The sequence below is a fragment of the Erithacus rubecula genome (assembly GCF_903797595.1).
Source record: "Erithacus rubecula genome assembly, chromosome: 28".
Lineage (NCBI taxonomy): Eukaryota > Metazoa > Chordata > Aves > Passeriformes > Muscicapidae > Erithacus > Erithacus rubecula.
In genome coordinates, this window is record NC_136680.1 from 5192814 (window position 1) to 5214839 (window position 22026).

The window sequence follows — 22026 nt, forward strand, 5'->3', positions numbered from 1 at the left end:
GTCTCCACTCTGCCAGAAACACTGAGGTATTTGAGAGCATTTTTGGAGGTAACTTCAAGGCTCAAGCAGGGAGCATGAGATATTTTGCAAGGAAGTTCAGGGTTGCAAAACTAATACCTAGTTCTTGGCAGTGAGGTTTCACATAATTTTAGAGGTGTCAGTCAGATGTTGGTGAAAGAGAAAAATGAGGAAGGACCACTTCTACATTATATTTTGTCCTGCTCTTTGCAGATTTTTCTATGGTTATCTCTCCATCTATCCAAGGAGATTTCCAGCATGGGGGAAGGAGTGCAATAGAGCTTGAGGACTTAGAAAGAGCTAGAAAACAGAGAATCTCTGAATCAACTGAGATGCATCTGCTCCAGCTTGTACTGGACATTGAAGAACATCTATCCTCTTTTTCTTTTGTCACTGTTAAAGCAGCCAATGTCAGAAAAGCTAACATCAGAAAAGCATCCAGTGTGCAGTATCTTCCTGTGAGCATGTTTTAAAGATAGAAGGCATTAAAATTCTGGTTGGAGGGAGATTGGAGATAGGCATGGCACACTCACAATGCTGGAGGGCCAAAAGTGGGAGCATCAGGGCAGGTTTGCATCCCCTTCTCACAAATTGTATAATTTTGGTCTCACAAAGTTCCACAATTAAAATCTGAGAGTAAAATATTGTACACAGCAGAGAAACTTCTTAAAATAGTATCTTGATTGTAATCTTTGACTACAGGTTCCATAAAGACACACAGCCTCCCACATTTTGGCCATGCCCCTCTTCCAGACAAAAGACCAACTTGTTTTTAAATGGAGAACTAGGGACAGCAGAAGTAAAAAGCAATCGTCAGATGCACCTAGTTGAAGGAACACCCACATCAGTAAGGATATGGCTGCAGTGTCAGATCAGTCAGGGTTTTTTAAAACTTTTGTCAAGGATCATGTATGAGAGGTTTTTAAAGCAATGGATATGAAAGGGAGTGAAGGGGAGATCCCCTTTTCAGCACCACTTGTGGTGACAGGCTGCCAACAGAGATTTCAGTTGTGAGGTCCAAAAAGAAAGTGCGGAGGGCTGAGCTATTCATCTGCTCATAAGTGACAGGAAGAATGATCTGCTCTATGCATAAATGAAAAGCAGTAAACACAGAAAGAAAAACTCTTATTTCCAGTGACTCACAAAGAAATGAAAGACCACAGAAAAGCACAGACTTACAGAAGAAAGTACCAGGAATTATTTGGGAGACATTAAGGGACAAAGAAGTAAATATTTCATCCCTGAGAGGATGAGTGGCAGCTGGGACACAGTTAGTCTTCCTCCTAGTAGTTGGTACAATGCCATGTGTGAAATTTAGGGTGAGAGTAAACTCAGACTTTGTCTTGTGATAAAGTGAAACTGACAAGACCTGCCCACATCACTGGTGGGAATGATACAGCTTTCACATTTCAACATTAAATGCTTTCAACTGTTGAGATTTTTTAGCATTTACAAACCCATATACACATCTTAAATATTGCTGTATCACAACAACGTATTCTGGCAAATTTCAAGTTGCTTGCTGAAGAATTTTTGCATTTTATTCAGATTCTAGGAAAGCTGCTGTTAAAGTCTTCAATGACTTACTTTCTTCTTAGTGCAGGCTCAGCTTCAGAAAAAAACAGCCAAGTTTGACTGCTATAAACTTGTCATCCCTGAAATGTTCCTGCATTCAGTTATTCAGACATCAAGAGGCAGGCTGTAAGCATTTATAAAATTTTCTTCATGTGCTGCAAAGTTTTTTCCTGTCTGTATTAAGACAGTTTGCATCCCTGGGAGCCCGCAAGGAGCTCCTGAGCCATGCATGTTTCAGGCTGTCAGCAGAGGTGAAGGGCAGACTTTCCTCAGAAATGCAAGGGTGATGAATGCAGTCTGTTCCCTGGGCAGGCTCTCATTGTGCCTGTTCCTGGGTAGCTGAGCAGAGCCCCGTGGGTGAGGTGCCTGTCACTGGGCACAGCACAGAGCCCAGAACTGTGGCAGTGGGGCTGCACCTGGAGGCAGGATCTGCAGGAAGCTGGAGGAGATGGGCTGTACCTGCATATGCAGATCTACACTGCATGCAGATCTGCAGAGAGGGCTCGCTTCCACATGGAAAACATCTCCCAGGAGGTCAGGGCAGTGGTGCTAGTCAGAGGAGGTCAGTTCTGTGTAGCTGTGATACACTGAGTTTCTGCCAGGGAGATTAGACAGTTCTGCTGCCTGCAGAGAAACTGGCTGTTTGGAACCAAAGGGGACTATTCTCTGTTTCATGTGAGCATCTAATGCCTTAATACCCCTTCATGACAAGAAGAGAAATTATATGTAGGGAAATAAATCTACTTCATGCCTGGGTGCATCTCTGCCCTCATTCCAGAGACATGGAACAGCTCTGAGGTCACAGAGCAGCAAATGTTCTAAGTGTTGGGGTGGGCTGCAGAGACCTCTGGCCTGGCTTTGTCCAGGTAATGGTCAGAATAATGTGATAGGTGAAGAAATATGTCTGACTACTCTACACAATCCCGACAAAACTCAACATCAAACCCCTAATAGCAGTTTATTAGAGTTTGCATCTGGTACACCACCCCTGGGACCGCAGAACTCCCAAGACATCCCAGATGGGACCTGCACTAGAGTCCAGAAACTCTGCTGTGCTTGTGCCAGCAGTTGAGAGGTGATCCCTCCCCTCCAAATCAGCACTGGTGAGGCCACAGATGACATACTGTGTCCAGGTCTGGGTTTTCCAGTATGGACACAGGGAAGAGAGTCCACTGAAGGACTGCAGAGATGATGGTGGGACTGGGGCATCTCCCACAAGGAAAGACTGGGAGATCTGGGACTGCTCAGTCTGGAAGAGAGAGGGCTTGGGGTAGGTCTTATCCATGTACACCTGCAGGGAGGGTGTGAAGAATTCAGACAGACCCTTCTTAGTGTTGCACAGTGACCATGAGAGGTGGCAGACATGAATTGAAGTACCAGAAACTTCTTAAGCATTAAGAGAGTCTTTGTCTCTGCAAGACAGACTGAAAACTGGGGCAGATTGTTCTCCATTCTTGAAGATACTCAAAAGCTGTCTGTACACAGTCCTGAGCAACCAACTGTGGCTGACTCTGCTTTGGGCAGGGGGATTGCACCAGATAATGTTTAGGGCTCCCTGCCAACCTCAGCAATACTGTGATCTTCCTTCTGCTGATATACTGTGAGACAAAGCTTTATGGGACTTCAGACAGCACTGACACATGTTCATGGCAGTGTCCTGGAGGTGATTTACATTTCTAATTAGCACAGGGACATGGTTGGTCCTCCACTCTTCTCTCAACCTCTGACCCCTGCACTGCACTTCTTCACTGCACTGAAAGACAAACAGGAAGGTGCTGCTTCCTGGAAACAGCCAAGTGCCATTTGTGGCTCTTGGACAGATTGTGAGGATCCAGGGATGTCTCAGCAGAGGAAAAAGGAGAAGGTCCTGACCACTGGCAGGACTTGGCATTGCAGGGCACTCTTGCCACGGTACGTGGGATTGGAGAAAGTAACAAAAATTTCAGGTTAAGACTGTCTGCCTTCTTGCCCTGTGCTCTGCTCTCTCACGAGGCAGAGCACAGCAGTCATCCCATGTCTGCTTCCTCTGCCCTCATACAACACACTGGCACAGCCATCTAATTGCTCATGTGTTCAAGAGATATTAGCTGATGATCAAATAACCTTCCCCAAAAGAGGCAAAAATCTGTGTGTCCAGCACAGCAGAGAACTCCATTCTTCAGAGGGTTCAGGCTCTTGGCTGAGACAGGTGCAGTTGTCAGTACTCAGAACAAATGGATGGGAAACAATGACTGAAATGCAGCTGCTTTACACCACTGTCCCACTATTGGGACATTCTACACTAATGTCTGTGTAGAAGAACAGAAAAAGAGGTTAATCTAATTAGCCAGTTGTACTCCTGGGACTGCTAGAAGTCAGCCAAATTAGAAATGCCCATTGCAAACCCTCTCCCAGGTTTACCAGCCCCCAGGGGCTGCTGGAAGAGAGGCAATATAATCCCAAGGCAGCAGTGTTTGGTACAGCGCGTACCATCACCCCTGCCACAGCACGGCATGTGGAACTCGGTCAAGCTGAAGGGATGACACTGGAAAAGCATGTCGGGTGTCCCCCTCAATGGTGCCTGCCCCAGGCTCCCTCTTCCCTCTGCTAACACAACCCCCCTTTTAGTTTTCATGGCTGAAAACCAGTCAGACTGTGAAATAATCAGCACTTGGAGCCCACTGTTTCTCTTGTCTCCAAGGAAACTGCTTTATGTTCAACATCAAAACCAGCAGAATTTTCAGTGAGGGAAGTCTCTGCAGGTGGCAGCATGGAAGCACCCAAAGTGGAAGGAGAAATCTCTACAGAAGAAGAGGTGTTGGAAAGAGTTATGCACAGTTAGGCAGATATAGAAGAACAAGGCAAGGGAGTGCTGAAAAAGCTGAGCCAGTCGTTCCAAGGTAGACTTCTGGTGCTGGGTCACCAAGGGAGAGGAGTTAAATAGCCCATCCTCACATGGTGGAGGGGAGGCTCAGTGCTGGTGAGGAGGGGACATGTCCCTCTGCTCAGTGGTCTGAAAGTTGCTGTGAGCAGCTCTTAAGTTCTACTTGCTTTTGGGCAGACCATGAGCACTCCAGAGTGAGAAGCTACAGTCCCCCCACTGCCAGCTGAGTAAAACAGGTGCTTTGTGGGGATTGTCTTTGCAAGGATGGCAAAGGAGGAGTAGATGTCTCCACTTCCACCTGAACTCTCCCCCATCAGTAGCTCAGTGCCTGTGATCAGGAGCATTAAATCCAGCCATTGTGCTATTGCCTGGAAGTTTTTTCTTCACTCATGAGGACCAGGACCTCTATCCTCACAGGAGTCATAGTCCCCAACCGCCCCCCCCCCCTTGGCTGGAGGCATCCTCACCCTTCATGCTGTTAGACCCTTTGCAGCCTGGCCCATTGCTTGCCCTTGGGAAGAGAAGTGCAAGCTGAAAGCAGTGCAGCCAAAGAGCCTCTGTTGAAAATTTCCACTCAGAAGCCCAACTCAGCCATATTTGTGTTGCTATAGCAGCCCCTGGAAGGGTTTTTTGCACAGTAGGACATTTCTGTTTCTTGATACCTGTCAGCCAGCTCCCTCCCAGACAACTCTTACCATAACAATGGACCCAGGAGAAGAGATCTGCTCAGGGCCTAGCCACTGACCCATCTCTGTGAGAGACCACCAGCTAAAGGGAAAGGAATCTGCAATAGGCAGGAATTTCAGCCCAGCTGAGCTGTAAAATGATCACCAGCTGAGCAGTGGGTATGAGGCCTATGTCCAATACCAGAAGGACAAATGCCACTCTCCACAATGCTCCCTACTCATGCCAAGGTCCTGTGGGAAGGTTGTCCTGCTCAAGCTTCCCACCAGGCATTTAACCCCAGCCCAGTAGAGGCTCATTTTTGAGCAACCCCCACTGGCCAGCCTCCTGTCCTAAAGCAGATGAGAGCTATCCCTACCACTTTCTCATGCATAATCCCAAGGAAATCTCCTGCCCTGCTTCACCCCTACTACTGGCATCACTCTTATTCATGCATTCAGATTCACTAATGAAACCACTCACCTGGAACCAGTGCAGGTTGTCAAGAACAGAGGGAAGCAAGTCGTTTTCTTCTTGAGGGATTATTCTGCGTTGTTTTGTTCTTTAATTCTTTCAAAGGCAGGAAGCAGGATTTTCTCCCTAGAAAGGTACAGTATTAGCAGAGAGCTCTGAGCAATACCTCCTGAGAGAGGAAAGGAAGACTGTATATGCTCAGGATACATGGCAGAAAGGGGTGGGGGAGTGGCATGTAGGAGGAGACAGAAAAAATCTTTGATGATTGCACCAGACCAGAGCACAGAAAGCACCTGTCACCAGGAGATTGCATAGAGCCCTTACTGGGTTTCACAGCACCAGTGAAACCCACTGGCACTTTCTCCTGCCTCCTCACACAGGCTTCAAGGAGAGTTAGCAGTAAAAGAGAGCAGGGCAGCAGTTAAGTGAGGATCAAATCTCATCCCCATTCCACTCCTGCCCCTTACAAGGGTTCCTTCCACAAGGGAGGCTGCATGCACAAGTAATCCAGCAGAAACAGCTGAGTACTGGCCAGGCAGGTCCTTCACTGGTCCAGTCTGTGTGCACAGGACCTCTGAGGTCCAGACACACCCCTGAGGATTGTCCAGATCAGTCTTAGGGGATAGACATGTGTCTGTGCCTCAGCCAAATTGCTGTGCTTTCCCTTTGATGTATTAGTCACATCATATGGAGGAATCAGTTCACACTGAGCATGCAAAGGAGATACAGTAACTGTATAGTCTGTCAGGGAGACAGACTCTGCTTCCAAGGAAGCAGGCAAAACTTGCACTGCTCACTGATTTCTTAAATATTGATTCCTGATGCAGTTTCTTAGATAAAAGTTCCACATTTCAAGATTTTGATCAATGCACTATGTCAAAACCACGAGTCGAGTTACAGGTGTGAGCACCACACTGCCCATTCTGGCCTCTGAAAGTGGCACAGTGAAAAATTATATTCAAAAATCAAGCTACATCACCCAAGATAAAACAGCACCTCTGTTTGTAGACCTACCAGATACATGGACATAGTTATTTAGGGAAAGTAGCCTTTTCCTTAATTCAGGTGGCCCCAGTGTAGGGGTTTTGCTGTGTGCTTTGCCACAGAGTTTGAACTCATCCAGCCAGGAGCAGGTCAAAGCCAGAGTCCTGCTCATTTTATAGATGACCCTGGAAATTAAATCCTCCCAAATCCTGTGTCATCATCAGCTCTGTAGGAAGAGGAGAACTGGACCTCTTCAGCCAGGTTACAGAGAGCAACTCCCAGCACCATCTGGCTTTTTCAGACATTGACCATAGAATCACAAAATTGATCATAGAATTGTTTAGGTTTGAAAAGAACTTGAGTGCAACCATAAATCAGGATGGTGATTGGATGGGATTTCACTCAATGAGCCATTTGGAGTCATGACTGTCTCTATCATTCTCCCTTGTTTAAAGCTGCTCCAGACACAAGCAATGGCTGCATTAGGAAACAAGGAGACATGCTCTCAACCCAATAAATTGCTTGGACTTCACACAATTCCATGGCTCACATGGAACTAATCACTCCATCTTCTTATTGAAGGTTCAACAACATCTCAGGTCTTGGAAGTGTCAACTGGGGAGTGAAAATTCCAGTCCCATGCCCTGCAAAGTTTCAGTCATCTTTACAGAAAAACACATATTGCAATGGGTTACCCAAGAAAATATTTTTATTCCAAAATTCATGTTTCTGGTTTTGGGGAATAGGTGTGCTCTGCCTGTACCATGCACCAAAAACCTCCTGCAAAAATGTGGCTGAGAGCCAGTCCAGCCATAGGAGACAGATTGTGGTGGCCCAAGCTGGTGCTCAGTTGATCTTTGCTGCTTCTCCTGGTGCACATCAGCCACTGCTGATCCCAGAGAAAGGACATCTGCTCCTTATGCCCCTGCTGCTCGTGTGGCTTGGCCAGAAGCTGCTCTTGCAGAAGGGTCCCTGACAGCACTGTTGGCACTGCTGGGGGCTGCTGACCTGGAGCAGAGCACTCCTACTCTGGACAAGTTAATTTCTGGTGCTGCCCAGAGAGTGACAGCAGCCACACACTTGGCCACCCCTCAAAAGCTGATCTATTCCCTGATTCCACCTCAGGCAGCAGAGTTTGGCTAACAGTGAATGGTTGTCCTTTCCACCTCCTATGCCTGAAGTTCAGCTTGGCTCCTAGAATCTTTGCTAATTCCTACCCTGATTTTTAATCCCCTGGTTAGCACCCATAGGCCTTTTTTTAGCCATAAACTTGCAGTGACAAGTGACTTAAACCTTCTCCTTTGGCAACTTTTTCTATATTTCAACTTGTACCAGTGACAATTTCCAGGAAACTAAGTTATTAAATAGGACACAGAGCAGCAGCCTGAAGCTATGGAGGAGGTGAAGAGCTCTGCTCCCTCAGGATGGAGCTGCCTGATGCCCAGGCAGCCTTTCCAGGGTAGAGCAATCCTTGGGGAACAAACCCCATGGTCAGCTAATTCCCCCAAGTCTTTCCTCATTCTGAGTGCCAGGCACACCTAATCATCCACATCAGAGGCCACATGATGCTCTAAACTTTCAACAATGAGTAAAAAGAAACTCACAATGTCACCTTGTGAGAGGCAATGAGAAAAGACATGATACAACTGCACCTCATGTCATGGAGTCACCTTAAAGAGGGTGTTCTGATGCTGTCCTTGCACAGCTGCTTGAAGATAAAGGAAGGGCTTGATGGGAAACAGCCTGGAATAACTTTCCAAAATCAGTTCTCTGGAAATTTCCTCCACAAACCACCTTTTAAAAATATTTATGCTAATTCCACAAGTGGAGTAAAAATGTTGCATAAGGACAGGGCAGTTTTTGCACCCTTTCTGTCTTTAAATACATCCTCAGTCTGCATCTATGCCATTTTCTCTGGTCCTAGACACATGATCCAGACAGGGTGATAAAAAGGGATGCCTTTAGATAAAGATCCTTAGGTGCACAGGTAGAAAACACTGAAGATGCTTGCCCTGCATGACCCGTGTACGATTTTCATGTTCTGCAGATTAACAGATCTGACAAGAGCCTCCCAGTTAGAGTACACTCCATGAAGTAATGCCCCCTAGCTGTATCACCTTCCAAATCCTTCTCCTAAATCCTCCTCCCCAGATAAGGACCAGGCCCTGTGAATGTAAATATGTCTCCAACAGCTGGTTCAACCTTGGTTTCTAAGGAGAACCAAGATAGCATGGGGGTCCTGGAATGTGTTTTGTCTTTCTGCCCAGGAACGTACTGAAACTAAGTTACAATAACAGACTACAAAAATGCAAAAAAATGTTTAAAGAATACAGAAAATATAGAAAAAAGGTATAAATCCAGACAGCATCAGTATCTCTGCCCAAATTGGAAAGACCCAAGTCCTAAACAAGTGAAGTTCTGGGCAAATGACTCTTGAGACAAAATTTTACAAAGGGATTGTGTGTCTAAAAGGAGAGGTTTGCAGGTCCAGCAGAACAACTCCTTCTTTATCATATCTACTTTTTAAGGAAGACTGATTTCTGCTTTAAGAAGCAAAACACATAAAATTGGGCTAAGGGTTGAGTCATAATGTAAAGATAAGGTAAAGCTCCTTAATGAGTCTGTAAGAATGCAGTTGGTGTCCAGTTTGGATGCACAACCTGGAGGAGGCATTGAGACTGTGGGGCTGGGATACAAAACCCAAGCAGATGGTTGTATCCACTGTCCTATGGCTTTCATGGCTTCCAGCAAGCATTTTGCATATGAGTCTTCTGAAAGTGCTTGATATCTCTGAACTGCTGGAAAAAAAACGCTTCAGCACCATGATGTAGTGAATGGCAGGTAAGTGTGACACCCTTTCAACTGAACATGTGACTGGGAGGAGGGATGTGGACCATCCATACCTAAACCTGTCCTAGGACATGGATACTTTCTGCTGCAGTGTGAAAAGCCACTGGGATATTCCCTGCTGCTAATTGTCGTGGGGAAAGATGTGATTTCTTTGTGTGTTAAGCAATCCTTCAGCCCTCCCTTCCCTAGATTTTGCAATTCTATTGTCTTGTTCTCCTTGTTACAGTAACCTTAATTTGGGGGTTGGTATTAATTCCGTCTCCTGCATTGCTCACTGGCCCAGGGAACGGAGTCTAATTATGCAGCTGTGACCTTCATTACAAGTTAGCAGACTTTCTGCAAATGAACTTCCTTCATGTTTCACAGAGCTACTCAAATAATGGAATTTCCTTCCTATGGGAAATGCCAATTTCTCAACACCTATTTTTGCCCTATTTTTTAGCAAAAAGTCAAAATTTCAACTCTTACCATAGATTAAGCTCAGGAAAAATCAGAAATGCAAAAAAATGTGTTGGTTTGGATCAGACTGATGTAAATCTACTCCTACTCAAGCTCTAGTTTTTCTTCATGTGAGTATCTCTCATAATTTTGTTACCTTATATTTTGTAGGCTACAGGTCTCATGTGCTCTGCAGCATCCCCATGCAACCAAGCTGCTGTGGCATTTTTCTGGGTGCAGCCTGGAGGGAGGAGCAAGGGCCAAGGAGAACAGGGAGAGCTAAAAGAGCATATGATGCTGTTCTCACTGGCAGCACCTGCCAGGACATTTGGATGGAATTTCTGATGGGACCACAAAACAAAGATGGTGAAGCTAAAAAACTGTATATCCAGTGACAAAAATTATTCCCCCAAATTTTGTCTGGATAGTTTCAACTGGTGAATGAGACAAAGCTTTGTGAATTTCTGAAGTTTCTGTCATTCTAAAGTGCCCTCATTTTCTTTTGGCTCTGCTGAGAGTATGTGTTACTGAGGCATTTTAGCTATTTTGAATCCCAACTCATGCTCCCTTCCTCTTCCAGATGCACTGGGAGCTTGTGCTACACACTCCTAGGAGGACTGCATTGGGAGTTTGTGTGACTTGTTATGTACTTTTTTTTTTTTTTTTTTTTAAGCAGTCCCTGTAAATCACCATACAGGCACAGCCAGTGTGAACTGCAGATTCTTACAGTGGTTACTGTGATGCCTGACTTCAAAAAACACTCTTTTCCACAAACAGTTTGAGAAACTGCCCTGCCACTGCCACTGGAAAACAAATCCCCTGCTCCCATCCTGAGACGTTCCCTGGTGGAAACTCACTTGATTCCCACAGCACGACAAGAGGGGTGAGAGGAATAATTTTTATTATTATTTATTATATTTATGCCCTAATCCACCTCTGACTCTTCCTCCCAGCCCCATGCTTGTCTGCTGCACTACAAACTAGCAGTTGTTCTCTCTGACCTACTCAAGACTTAATTCAGGTTTCACATCACAAACAAGCTCTTTCTAAAAACCTTTTTATTTTCACTTGCCTTACTGTAGTTGTGCATTTATTCTACTGTATTTTGTATTTTAGCCATGACTTGGGACTGCAGCTTTCTTTCACTGCTTATGCTGCACAGACACGATTCCAATGCCAATGTGGTACTGTCTTTTAATGTCTTTTCTTCTGTTCCACGAGCAGGCTGCATCTCTCCTTCCTTCCCACCTTGCTCTGCCTCTTGCAGCCTGTGCTTGTTCTTCCTACTCCACAATTGACCTCGCTGGTTCTCAGGCTCCCAGGTTTAGCAGCTCTCTCTACTGCATGTTGCAATTTCTGTGCAGAGTTCCAGTGAAGGTGCCAACAGGCATCATTGGCCTGGCTGAATACCAGCACAAAATTTGTCTACTTTGTCACAGTGGCTGGAAAATCACTTTCTTCTTCTGCAGCAGATCAGTCGTAAATGCCACATACCAGAGGTGCCTTCTCTATGTGTTATTGACATTTTAACTATTACATAACTCCATACACTTATATGAGATTCTTCTTTACTACTCTAGTAAGTTTTTTTGCACTCACTTATGAGTTTGGGCAGCTGAATTCTACATGTGCTCAATTGCTCTGGCTGCTCTACAGAGAGACAGCAATGCAACCTCCCAAATGAATTCACAGTAGGGAAGCATTTCTCAGGGCCCATCTTTGTATCCCTTTGAAGCACTATGAAATACATTCTGCCAGAATGACAGGCAGCACAACTCCCATGGATTACCCTTACAAATAGATCATTTTTTCTTGAAACTCAGGCAAAATCCTCCAATAAAAAAAATCCTTGCTATGGAGAAGAATAGACTTCAATACAGCACAAGGTGGATGTGCCTTGCCACAGAGGCAGGAGAAAGCAGTGTAAATATGAAAACCATCCCTTTCTCCAGACCACTGTTTCTGAAAACTGCAATCTGCCCAGAAAGAGGCATTTCAGACCAGTGTGTTAGCTGAATACTCACAATAGAGTAACATGAATGCCATCTGACTTTATCCCTTTATCTCCTGCCTTGTCTGATCTCACTCCATTCCCTCTTGGTCATGTTTTCAAATAGCCAGGATCAAACCTTAGGTGTTTTTTTCCTGTGGTCTCCATGGTATTGCTCAGTTTAAAAAAGGCCTCTGAGATTATCAAGTTCAGCCATTCCCCCAGCATTGCCAAGCCCACTACTAACCATGTCCCTATGTGCCACATCCACATGGCCTTTAAATCCCTGCAGGGATGGAGACTCCACCACTGCCCTGGGCAGCTGTGACAGGGCTGAACAGCCCTTTCAGTGAAGAAATTTTTCCAGTCTCACCTGGTGCAACTTGAGGCCATTTGCTACTGTCCTGTCCCTTATTGCCTGGGAGGACAGCCCAACCCCTACCTGGCTCCCCTTTCCTGTCAGGGAGATGTAGAGAGTGAGGGAATCACCCAGAGCCTCCTTTTCTCCAGGCTGAGCCCCCCCAGCTCCCTCAGCTGCTCCTCATCAGCCTTGTGCTTCACACCCCTGCACTGTTCCCTTCTCTGGACATCTCCAGCCCTTCAATGTCTTTCTTGGGGTTAAGGGCCAAAAACTGAACTCAGGACTTGATGTGGGGCCTCACCAGTGCCTAGTGGGACAGTCACTGCCCTGGTGCTGCTGGCCACATTGTGGCTGGTACAGGCCAGGTGCCACTGGCCTTTTGGCCACTTGGGCACACCTGGGCTCATGTTCAGCTGCTGTTGACCAGGACCACCAGGTCCTTCTCCACCAGGCAGCTTCCCAGCCACTCTGCCCCAAGCCTGGATTGTTCTGTGGGGATCTTGTGACCCAAGAGCAGAGCCTGGCCCTTTGATCCAGCCTTTTATGGGCATCCTCTATTGATAAGTTGTACAGTGCTCCAGCAGATCAACATCCCCATCCAGATTGGTGTCATCTAGTGAAAGGGTGTCCTTGATCCCTTCATCCAGATCATCAGTGAAAACCTTAAATAGGATTGAGCCCAAAACTAAGCCCTGGGGAGCACCACTGGTCCCAGCTGGATGTCACTCCATTTACCACCACTCTCTTGGTTCAGACATCCAGACAGCTTTTACCCATCAAAGTCCACACCTGTCCAAGCCATGAGCAGACAGTTTCTCCAGAATATGGTAGAAAACAGTGTCAAAAGCTTTACTAAGGATGAGGTGTACAACATGCACAGCTTTTCCCTCATCCACTAAGCAGGTCACCTTGTCATAGAGGGAAGTGCAACAGGACCTGTCTTTCCTAAACCCATGCTGCTGGGCCTGATCCCCTGGTCGTCCTACATATGCCATGTGACAGCTTAAGATCATCTGCTTCATGACCTTCTCTGGCACTGAGTGGCCTGTAGTTCCCAGGATCCTCCTTCTAATCCTTCTTACACACCTTCCCCACATTTGCTGACTTCCTGTGACCTCTCTGGCTGGCTAGGAACTGCTGGTCAAACGTGAGTGTGGTTTGGTGAGCTCTTTCACCACCTCCTGCTGTACCCTTGGACTTGTGCTGGTCTAAGTGGCATAGGAGGTCATTGGCCTTTCCCTCTTGAATTATAGGGTCTAGCTTTGGCCCTTCTAACTTTCTTCCTGCATAACCTCCCAACATCCTCATGGTCCCTGAGTTCTCTGCTCCTTTTTCCAGAGGTGATAAATGTTCTTTTCTTCTCTGAGTTCCAGCCAAATTTCCCTGTTCAGCCAGTCCAGTCTCTTCCCCACTGTCTCGTCTTTCTACACATGGGGACAGCCTGTTCTTGTGCCTTGAAGATTTCCTTCTTGAAGAATGTCCAGCCTTCCTGAACCCCTTTGCCATCATTAAGATTGAGGCAGTCAAACCACTCTCACACACAGGGTTATGACAACATTTCCTTGCCCATCCCTTCTGAGAGCTCTGCAGTCACCTATTGCAGCACTCCAGTCATGCAAGTTATCCCACCATGTCTCTGCAATGACAGCTGTTGTAGTTTTCCAGCTGCACCACAGCTTTCAGCTCCTCCTGTTTGTTTCCATGCTGTGGGTATTGGTGTAGGTGCACTTAAGTTGGCCTTTTGATCCCACCACCTTTTTGGAGAGAGAAGTCCTAATCCCTACATGACCATTCTCAGGTGATTCCTTGGTTTCTAACCCATCAATAACCCTTGCTTATTTTCTGCCACATCAATCTCCATCTCTTCCCCAAGCATGGAAATGACTGACTGAAGGACCTCACTAGCACACCATCTCTCTAACACAGGCATGCTTCCCCCAGGCTTATCTCTAGTGAGCCTTGGTTATTCACCTCTGTAGTTTTTCTCATTTAGTCTTTTCACTGCTCCATTCCTTTCTCAGCAGCACTTTCCTGCTGCTCTTCCCTAACTCCCCAGCCTCCTTGCCACCACAGCTGGGTGATGATGAGGTAACAAAGAATGGTTAGGGAGAAGGGAACCCCACCCAAGAATAAGAGTTGGGTTCTTAGGAAGCAAAGGTTGTTGGGTTGGAAGCAATCACTCTGCAACAGTTTCTGGCTTGAGTGATGTTAGAAGGTCCCTGGTAACCCAAGAATCTTCACTGCAAAGTGATGTTATCCCATAGGACAACCATGGTAGCAGGAAGGCCAAAACTGGAAGAGCAGCTGTGTTGAGAGGAGCCACATTTATGTTACACTATATTGTTTGAAGGCATTTTTTATGTAGCCAAGCAATTAAACAAACAAACAAACAAAGAAACAAACAACCACTGGCAGCAGCAGGAACAGTTTTCTGAACAATAGTGCACACAATAATTTGTTCTGAGCATGGTTTGTTTCTACAGCTAAGTCTTTGCAATAGAGCACCTTCATGTGCACCCTGTTCCATGTCAACAGAGTGAAATGTCTGAACTGGCAATTATTTATTTCAAGGGAATAGCTTGCATGATTTTGCAACAGTAGCACATGACTTTCATTTGGGCATCCTCTATTAATAAGTTGTACAAACCAGAGGATGTCACAAAACCTTTCTGTTACTTCAAGTAGCTTGGTCTGATACTGCTATGGACTGTCTGCCTTCTCTGAGCTGGGAAAACAGGCTGGAATGGCTTCACTTCTGCTGCTCTGATGATATATTTGTCCAGCTTTAAATTGGCTCATTTTCCTTGCCATTCTTCATATGGTATTACCATTGGCATTTTGCTCTTCTCCAACAGCACCCAATGCTGTGTATTTGTACATGTATTACAAGGACAAAAGGGACCAACTGTGATCATCTAATGTGACCTCCTTTTTCAGGACAGGAATAGTCCTGTGTTAATTAATTTTCTTTTAAGTAGAATATACTATTTTAAAGGAATTTTAGAACCTGCGTTACTGTCTTTTGGTGGTCATGAATTCACCACAGTTTCAGGCAAATTATATAAGCCTGAGTCTACCTGACCATGGAAATGATGCATAATCACAATGAAGAAGCAGCCAGCTGCTGCTGTACAGGAGCTGAACTGAACCTACTAATGCTAATGGTAATGCTGGCATTGACAAACCAAGAGGCTGTAGCTTAATCACCATGGATAAGCAAACACTTGTACATATAGCACCTGCAGGCAGCCTTAGAGACTAAAATGCAAATGTGGTCTGTGGTGTGAAAGTCTTAGTCAAGGTGGATGATCCTGCAGCTGCCACTGGGACAGCAGCACCTCCCTGTTTTTTCCAGATGCCCCCTCAAATCACCACTTCCCTTAGCATGGATTCACATAGTTCCTCTTCCTCTCCTTTCAAGTGAGATCTTAAACTACAGACTGAAGCATTATGATAACTTCTGAGGTTTGATTTTGCAATTTGGTTTGCATTGGGAGTCTACCCTGTTATTCAATGGCTTTCTGGAAGGAGAAGATTAAAAACCACAAGACTCCAGAGAATGCAGACAGGTCTAGAGGAAATCAACACCATTGGCTTTCCTTCACTGAATTGCAGAAAAAGCACACTCTATTTCCCTCCTCTTCAGAGACTTTATTTCACTCTGTTAATGGCACTCTTCTGTCATGTTTCTTAGGCTCCTAATTTTTCCAAACATCTGTCCACCTTGGGGTAGAGCCTTGCTGTGAGGCCTCAGAGTGGATAACTCAGAGGTTCCCAGCAAGAATCTCCAAGTCCTCCCCATTGTGAAGCATCTCCTGGAAGCTGTATCAGAAAGACACAGAACCTCCTCTTTCAGACTGCAGGTGACACTACCTGCATCTCCTTGCCAAACTGCCTTTACAGTCAAATGGTATCTTGTACCAAAGGCATATGTAGCTATCTGCCTATATTTGTATCTTGTCTGTTTCAAATAACAGCTGAACAGGTTCAGCTTCATAACCTTTTCCTTTCTGCTACATCTTTGAAGTATTACAGGGGAAACTGCCTCTTCAAACAGTTCTCCTGAGCTGGTGTCTCAGGGGTTGGTTTGCCCCCTTTGGTGGTACAGAAGGGTTTGTTAAGCACACTTCACCTAGTGAGACTGCACAGATCTGCTGCCTGGATCTCCCTGGCCCATGCAGGCAGAGGGTACTGGGCAGTGATTTGGAGGTTTCCATACATGGGAAGGGTGCTCCAAGCTGGCTGTCCTGTGCCAGCACACAGCACAGGCCTGCATGGGCAGTGATGGTATATGGGATCACTCCTGCTTCCAACCAAGCATCCTTTCCAAACTCCCACACAGGGAGTTTTCTCCCCATTCCCTCTCATGGGTCATAAAGCAGATGGGTCATGAGGAGGCTCCAGATGCCTGTAGGTGTTAGGCTGAGCTCAGGCAGGCATGTGGGGCTCAAGTCCTTGCTCAGAAAAGCTTGGAGTGGTGCTGTGCTGGCTGCACACTGTCAACAGAGGCAACACAAGCTATCTCACAGCTCATTACAGAAACTGAGCCAAAGGGAAGGCACGTTCCCAGCTTATCAGGCCACCTCCTATGTGAGCTCTCTGATCTACTTTTCCAACGATTGTTCCTGACCTAGGAGAAGCCCCTGAGAAATCTCACTGTTCATAGCCTGCAGCTAAATGGGCATTGCAAGCAGCCATGGCGGGGAGACAGCAGCATGGCATGCAAAGTCTGATTAATCAGATGGAAAATTCCACTCTTCTTCATCACAGCACACCATGTTGAAGAACTTGGGAAGAAAACCAGCTGTGTGTTTATCTGCTTGCCAGGCTGCTGCTCTGCTTTGGTCCCATGAATTGCGTACATTTGCCAGGATATCTGCACTATCTCAGCCCTCTTTTAGCACTGTGATAAGAAGTGCCTCTGGAACAGCATCTTGCATACTTTGCCCTGCTTTGAAATATTTTTTTAGCACTGCTGACAGTCAGTGCAGTGAAACATGAAGGGTAAGATTCCAGCATGGGGATCAACAGAAACAATCCCTCCTTCAGCTCTGGCCATGCTGAGCACAAGAACTTTCTTCCCCAAAGCTTGCACTCTTTGCACCTCTGCTGGACATCTCCTCATCCCAGGTTAACTCAAGCCCTGCTACCTCATGTAAAATTGGTCAAACTTAGAATCTTCTTACTTAAAGACATGAGTAATAAAGTGACTAATGAATGCCAGCCTGTCCTGGGTTGATGTTATGACCAGCTCCTCTCCCTGCCCTGCCGTGGCGGCCGGCAGCTCCATGGTGGGGGGCAGGGAGAGGAGCTAGTTACAACATCATCCCAGGACACAGCCTTTCAAGAATTCAGGAATCCCAGCTGAAGGTCTGAAAGCCTTTGTGTGCTCTCCCTTTGACTTATTTGCCCCTCTTCCCAGTGCTTTTCCACACACAAACACACTCTTACCTTCCTGATCTGCAGTTGTGTTCACAGCAGGTTCATTTAGTTCTCTGTGAAGAGATGAGGAAAGCATGCAAGTGTCTGGACAGAAAAGCTTGTGCTACAATGTCACTTAGGTCATCAGTGTACAGCCAGTGCTAACCAATGGGAACAAATCACATGGCAATTACACAGCTGTAAATCCTGGAAACTATGCTTCACACTATGAATGTACTATTGCTGGTTCCCTTGCAACACTATGCAATTAAATGATACAAAACCAGCAAATAAAGAATAAATTATTAGCACATAATATTATCCAGACTCTCCCCTCTAACACTCCTATACCATGGAGTGTCTCACTTGCTAATGCCACAAGGCACCCACTGCCTCTGATCACAGCAGGGAAGAGGAAGTGGCTCCTAAAGGATCCCAATCCCAGCGGGGATGGGGGATGGCCAGTCCTCCACCTTGTAGCAGAAACATGCTTAGGCACTGCCAAGAAGGGGAACTAGCCTCAGGAAAGGAGTGTTCCCTGAGGGATTTTATTTAGGTATGCAGTAACAAGGTTATTTAGTTAGGCTTCAATTCCATTATGTGCTTCCCTTGGATGAGATTTTATATATGTTTCATTCTGTTTAAAACATTGTCTCAGAAACCAGTTGATGGGGGAGGTCTGTTAGCACTTTCCAGGTTAGATAATTTAAAACATGGTGTCAGAAAAGAGAATGAAATTTAAAGAAGTGGTGCTTGCTCAATCTAACTGATCAGTCATCTAGCACAAAAAAATTACCAACTGAGTTCTGGTTAAAATACACATATTACATAGCTGTCAGAGAACATATAAAAGATTGATAGAGAGCAGTAATATAACTAATATACTGCCTTAGGCAGTTCAGCTCCTTTTACAGCCCAAGAGCAAAGCTGCTTCTTGAAGGTCAGAAGTGCATAAACATCTGTTCACAAAGCTTGGACTCACGTAAAACCTGTAAGGACAAACGATATTAGTGATACCTCTTCCTGTGGTGGTGGGAAATGCACAAAATCTCTGAAAACCAGAAATAAGAAAGAGTATTTCTGATCTTTTCAAGTCCCTTAACATCCTTAATGCTTCCCTGGATCGGGAATCCTGCCCACATTTGGGATCTCCTGTATAATTATCAAAGTCTTCATGCAAAATTGAGCAGAGTATTACCTTTACAGGGCGCTCATCATACCTTCAAACTGTAGACCTGGAGTAAAGCTTGTGGAGGGCTCGGGGGAAGGGGGGAGCTCAGACCGGCTCGGGAACCGAGCTCTGCCTGCTCAGGTGGAATGCCAGGCTCTGCACACTTCAGCTGCACAGCAACGCCAGGCACCGAGCTGTTGAAGATGGAAAGAAAACCTTTGGAGAGGAGGAGTTAGCCACGCATCGCATCCACAGCTCGTTTCTTATTCTTTCTTTCTTTGTGCCCGTGAGTTCCGCTGGCCCCAGCGAACGAGGCCCCGTTCCAGTCCCAGCACGGGGCAGCTGCCCAGGCTCGGGGCTGGGGCTGGGGCTGGGCACACAGCGGGCTGGGCACACAGCGGGCTGGGCACACAGCGGGTTCAGGGCTGGGCACACAGCGGGCTGGGGCTGGGCACACAGCGGGTTCAGGGCTGGGCACACAGCGGGCTGGGGCTGGGCACACAGCGGGTTCAGGGCTGGGCACACAGCGGGTTCAGGGCTGGGCACACAGCGGGCTGGGGCTGGGCACACAGCGGGTTCAGGGCTGGGCACACAGCGGGCTGGGCACACAGCGGGTTCAGGGCTGGGCACACAGCGGGCTGGGGCTGGGGCTGGGCACACAGCGGGCTGGGGCTGGGGCTGGGCACACAGCGGGCTCAGGGCTGGGCACACAGCGGGCTGGGCACACAGCGGGTTCAGGGCTGGGCACACAGCGGGCTGGGGCTGGGGCTGGGCACACAGCGGGTTCAGGGCTGGGCACACAGCGGGCTGGGGCTGGGCACACAGCGGGCTCAGGGCTGGGCACACAGCGGGTTCAGGGCTGGGCACACAGCGGGCTGGGGCTGGGGCTGGGCACACAGCGGGCTCTCTGGATCCCCGGCTCTCTGCTCACAGCCGCACGGCCGGAGCGGCACTCGGAGGGCTCAGGGAGATGCTGGGAGCGGCTGCAGCGGCTGGACACACACAAGAGCCGGGAGACCTTGATAGGGAAGATGGGTGCTAATGTCTTTACAAACAATTCCATGGGTTAACGTCTTTGAAATGGGTCTTAATGTCTCTTCTAACTTCAAACAGCAGGTTTGTTACTGAGCCCAGATATAAAGACAAGTGGGGGACTCTGCACAAGCCTGAGCTCCTGAACTTTGGGCTGAAATGCCAGGTTCAAGGGGGAATAGGTGGTAGGTGGCTCGGGAAGGCTGTACCTTCCCAGTACCTGAGCCAATGGGGAGAGGGAGAGGGCAACGTGCGGCCGGGAGATTCGGATAAAAGGAGGCTGAGCCATCCAAAATCGAGAGAGAGGCTCCACGGGGAGATGCCTCAGTGGAATCTCTCCTTTTCTATTTGAATAAAGTTGCAGGACTCCTCTGTGTCCTTTGTGGACACTGGATTCTCATAGAGAGATTTTACACACAACTGCTTCTTGCCAGTTTGGAGGAACCTGTTTCCACAGACCTGACTGTGGCTGAAAGCCAATGAGGCAATCTGCCACACGTTAACTCTGCAGTTTTCATAGCCTGCCTTCACTATTATGTTTGAGCATATACTTTTCAGCCTTCCTACTGCTTCCATCAGGATCACACTATTACCAGGATAGGGACAGCTCAATCATTCAGCAGTTTTTTATTTCTAGTTATTTTAGGCCAGTGAGGTACAATGCAGTCAATAATGCTGCTTTGCAGAGAAGAACAGTACCTGAGGAAGGTTCACCACTGCTCTGCATCTTACATACCTAATTTTCCACTTGAAACATTTCCTTTCTGGCTCTAGAGGTAACAAGGGTCAGAAGCATGGGCCAGCTGTCATAAACACACTTGATGTGTCTCTGATCTGCTTGGAATGTGATGGATCTCATCAGTGGAATGGCGACAATAATCAGAACAATCTTTGTAGAAGATGCTCACTTATTCTGTTTTGAAACATTAAAAGTTTGACTGCTGGAAGCTGATACTGGATTTGTACAGTGTTGCTGTGAAAGTCTATATAAGGTTGTTTGGCAAAGTTGAGGAAGGAAGCTGATAGTACATTTTGAGTGTGTTTACATCAAACTTTAAAGACCTGAAAGGGTTTTTTTGTTTGTTTGTTTATTTTATTTTATTTTATTTTATTTTATTTTATTTTATTTTATTTTATTTTATTTTATTTTATTTTATTTTATTTTATTTTATTTTATTTTATTTTATTTTATTTTATTTTATATTAATAAAAAGGAGCAGCAAAACATATTCTCTTTGGGTTTTGTTTACAAAAAATAATGTTTTCATATTTCAGGAAACTTTTTGTTATACAGAGACAGTTGCCTCCTCTGCACAAATCTCACATCTGAAAACTTCTTTTGCCCACCCTAGCACTTTCTCATTTCTAGTTTGCACACAAGCACTTAGCTTGGAAAAAAGGTAACTCATCTTCCTTTAATCTGAGATGGCACCCAGCAAACATGATGCAGAAGGAAACAGATGATCATTCATGTCCAGCATGGGTAGTGACACCCCATCCATGTGTTACTCCCCAGCAATGGGAGCATGGAGTGCTGCTGCTATGGGCACTGACATGCAAAGCATGCAACCATGTGGATATTTGTGATATTTACTCAACTGCAGAGATCAAGGTACTTTTGCTGGAGAATCAGTCTTCATTGTTACAAACACTCCCCTCCACCCACTCTTAGTCCCAGACAGAAATGCAAAAAGCTCTGCTGTCTGACCCTGCAGCTCCTCCCCTAGGGAAGCCCATTCAATCTTTTTGGAAGCTGCAGTGGAGCTAAGGGCCTCTTTGGTGCCAAGAGGATTCTCTGCAATGACCTCTCTGCTTACAGTGGCAGACCTCTCTTCAAGGGCAAGTTGCAGAGGATTGTCCAGTTCAGATCCCTGGAATGTGCTGTTTCCTGGCAGAGGTGGCAAATGCAGTGTGGCTGCTTTCATGTTTCCAGTACAGGGGCACAGGGTGTAAACTGGCCAGGTATATTTGGTGCCATCTACCCAGAATGGTGTGAGGTGCCTGCATTATTCCAGGTGGTTTGTTGCTGTTATGCCTCTGCTTGGCCCCAGAGTAAAGTTTTAGGGGCAGGGAGATGGAGCTGGTCCCAACTTGCCAGTGAGGCTGGTGCTGTTGCTTGTCTGTGTCATTACAGGATTTTCACTACTGACCATATTCCTTTCCTGTACAGCTCTGACATGCTGATA

General features: G+C 46.4%; 1 protein-coding gene across 4 annotated transcripts in view; it reads right to left on the reverse strand.

The window, feature by feature from the left end:
- LOC306813184 (excitatory amino acid transporter 4-like) overlaps nucleotides 1-19141 on the reverse strand; it is a 38032-nt gene extending 18891 nt beyond the window's left edge. For all 4 annotated transcript variants that reach the window (XM_079328385.1, XM_079328386.1, XM_079328384.1 and 1 more), the window contains exons 1-3: nucleotides 18858-19141; nucleotides 17668-17711; nucleotides 5603-5719 (exon numbers count right to left, since the gene is read on the reverse strand). The gene's annotated coding sequence lies outside the window, so the exon portion shown is untranslated. The remainder of the gene's footprint in view (nucleotides 1-5602; nucleotides 5720-17667; nucleotides 17712-18857) is intronic.
- Nucleotides 19142-22026: the final 2885 nt, after the last annotated feature.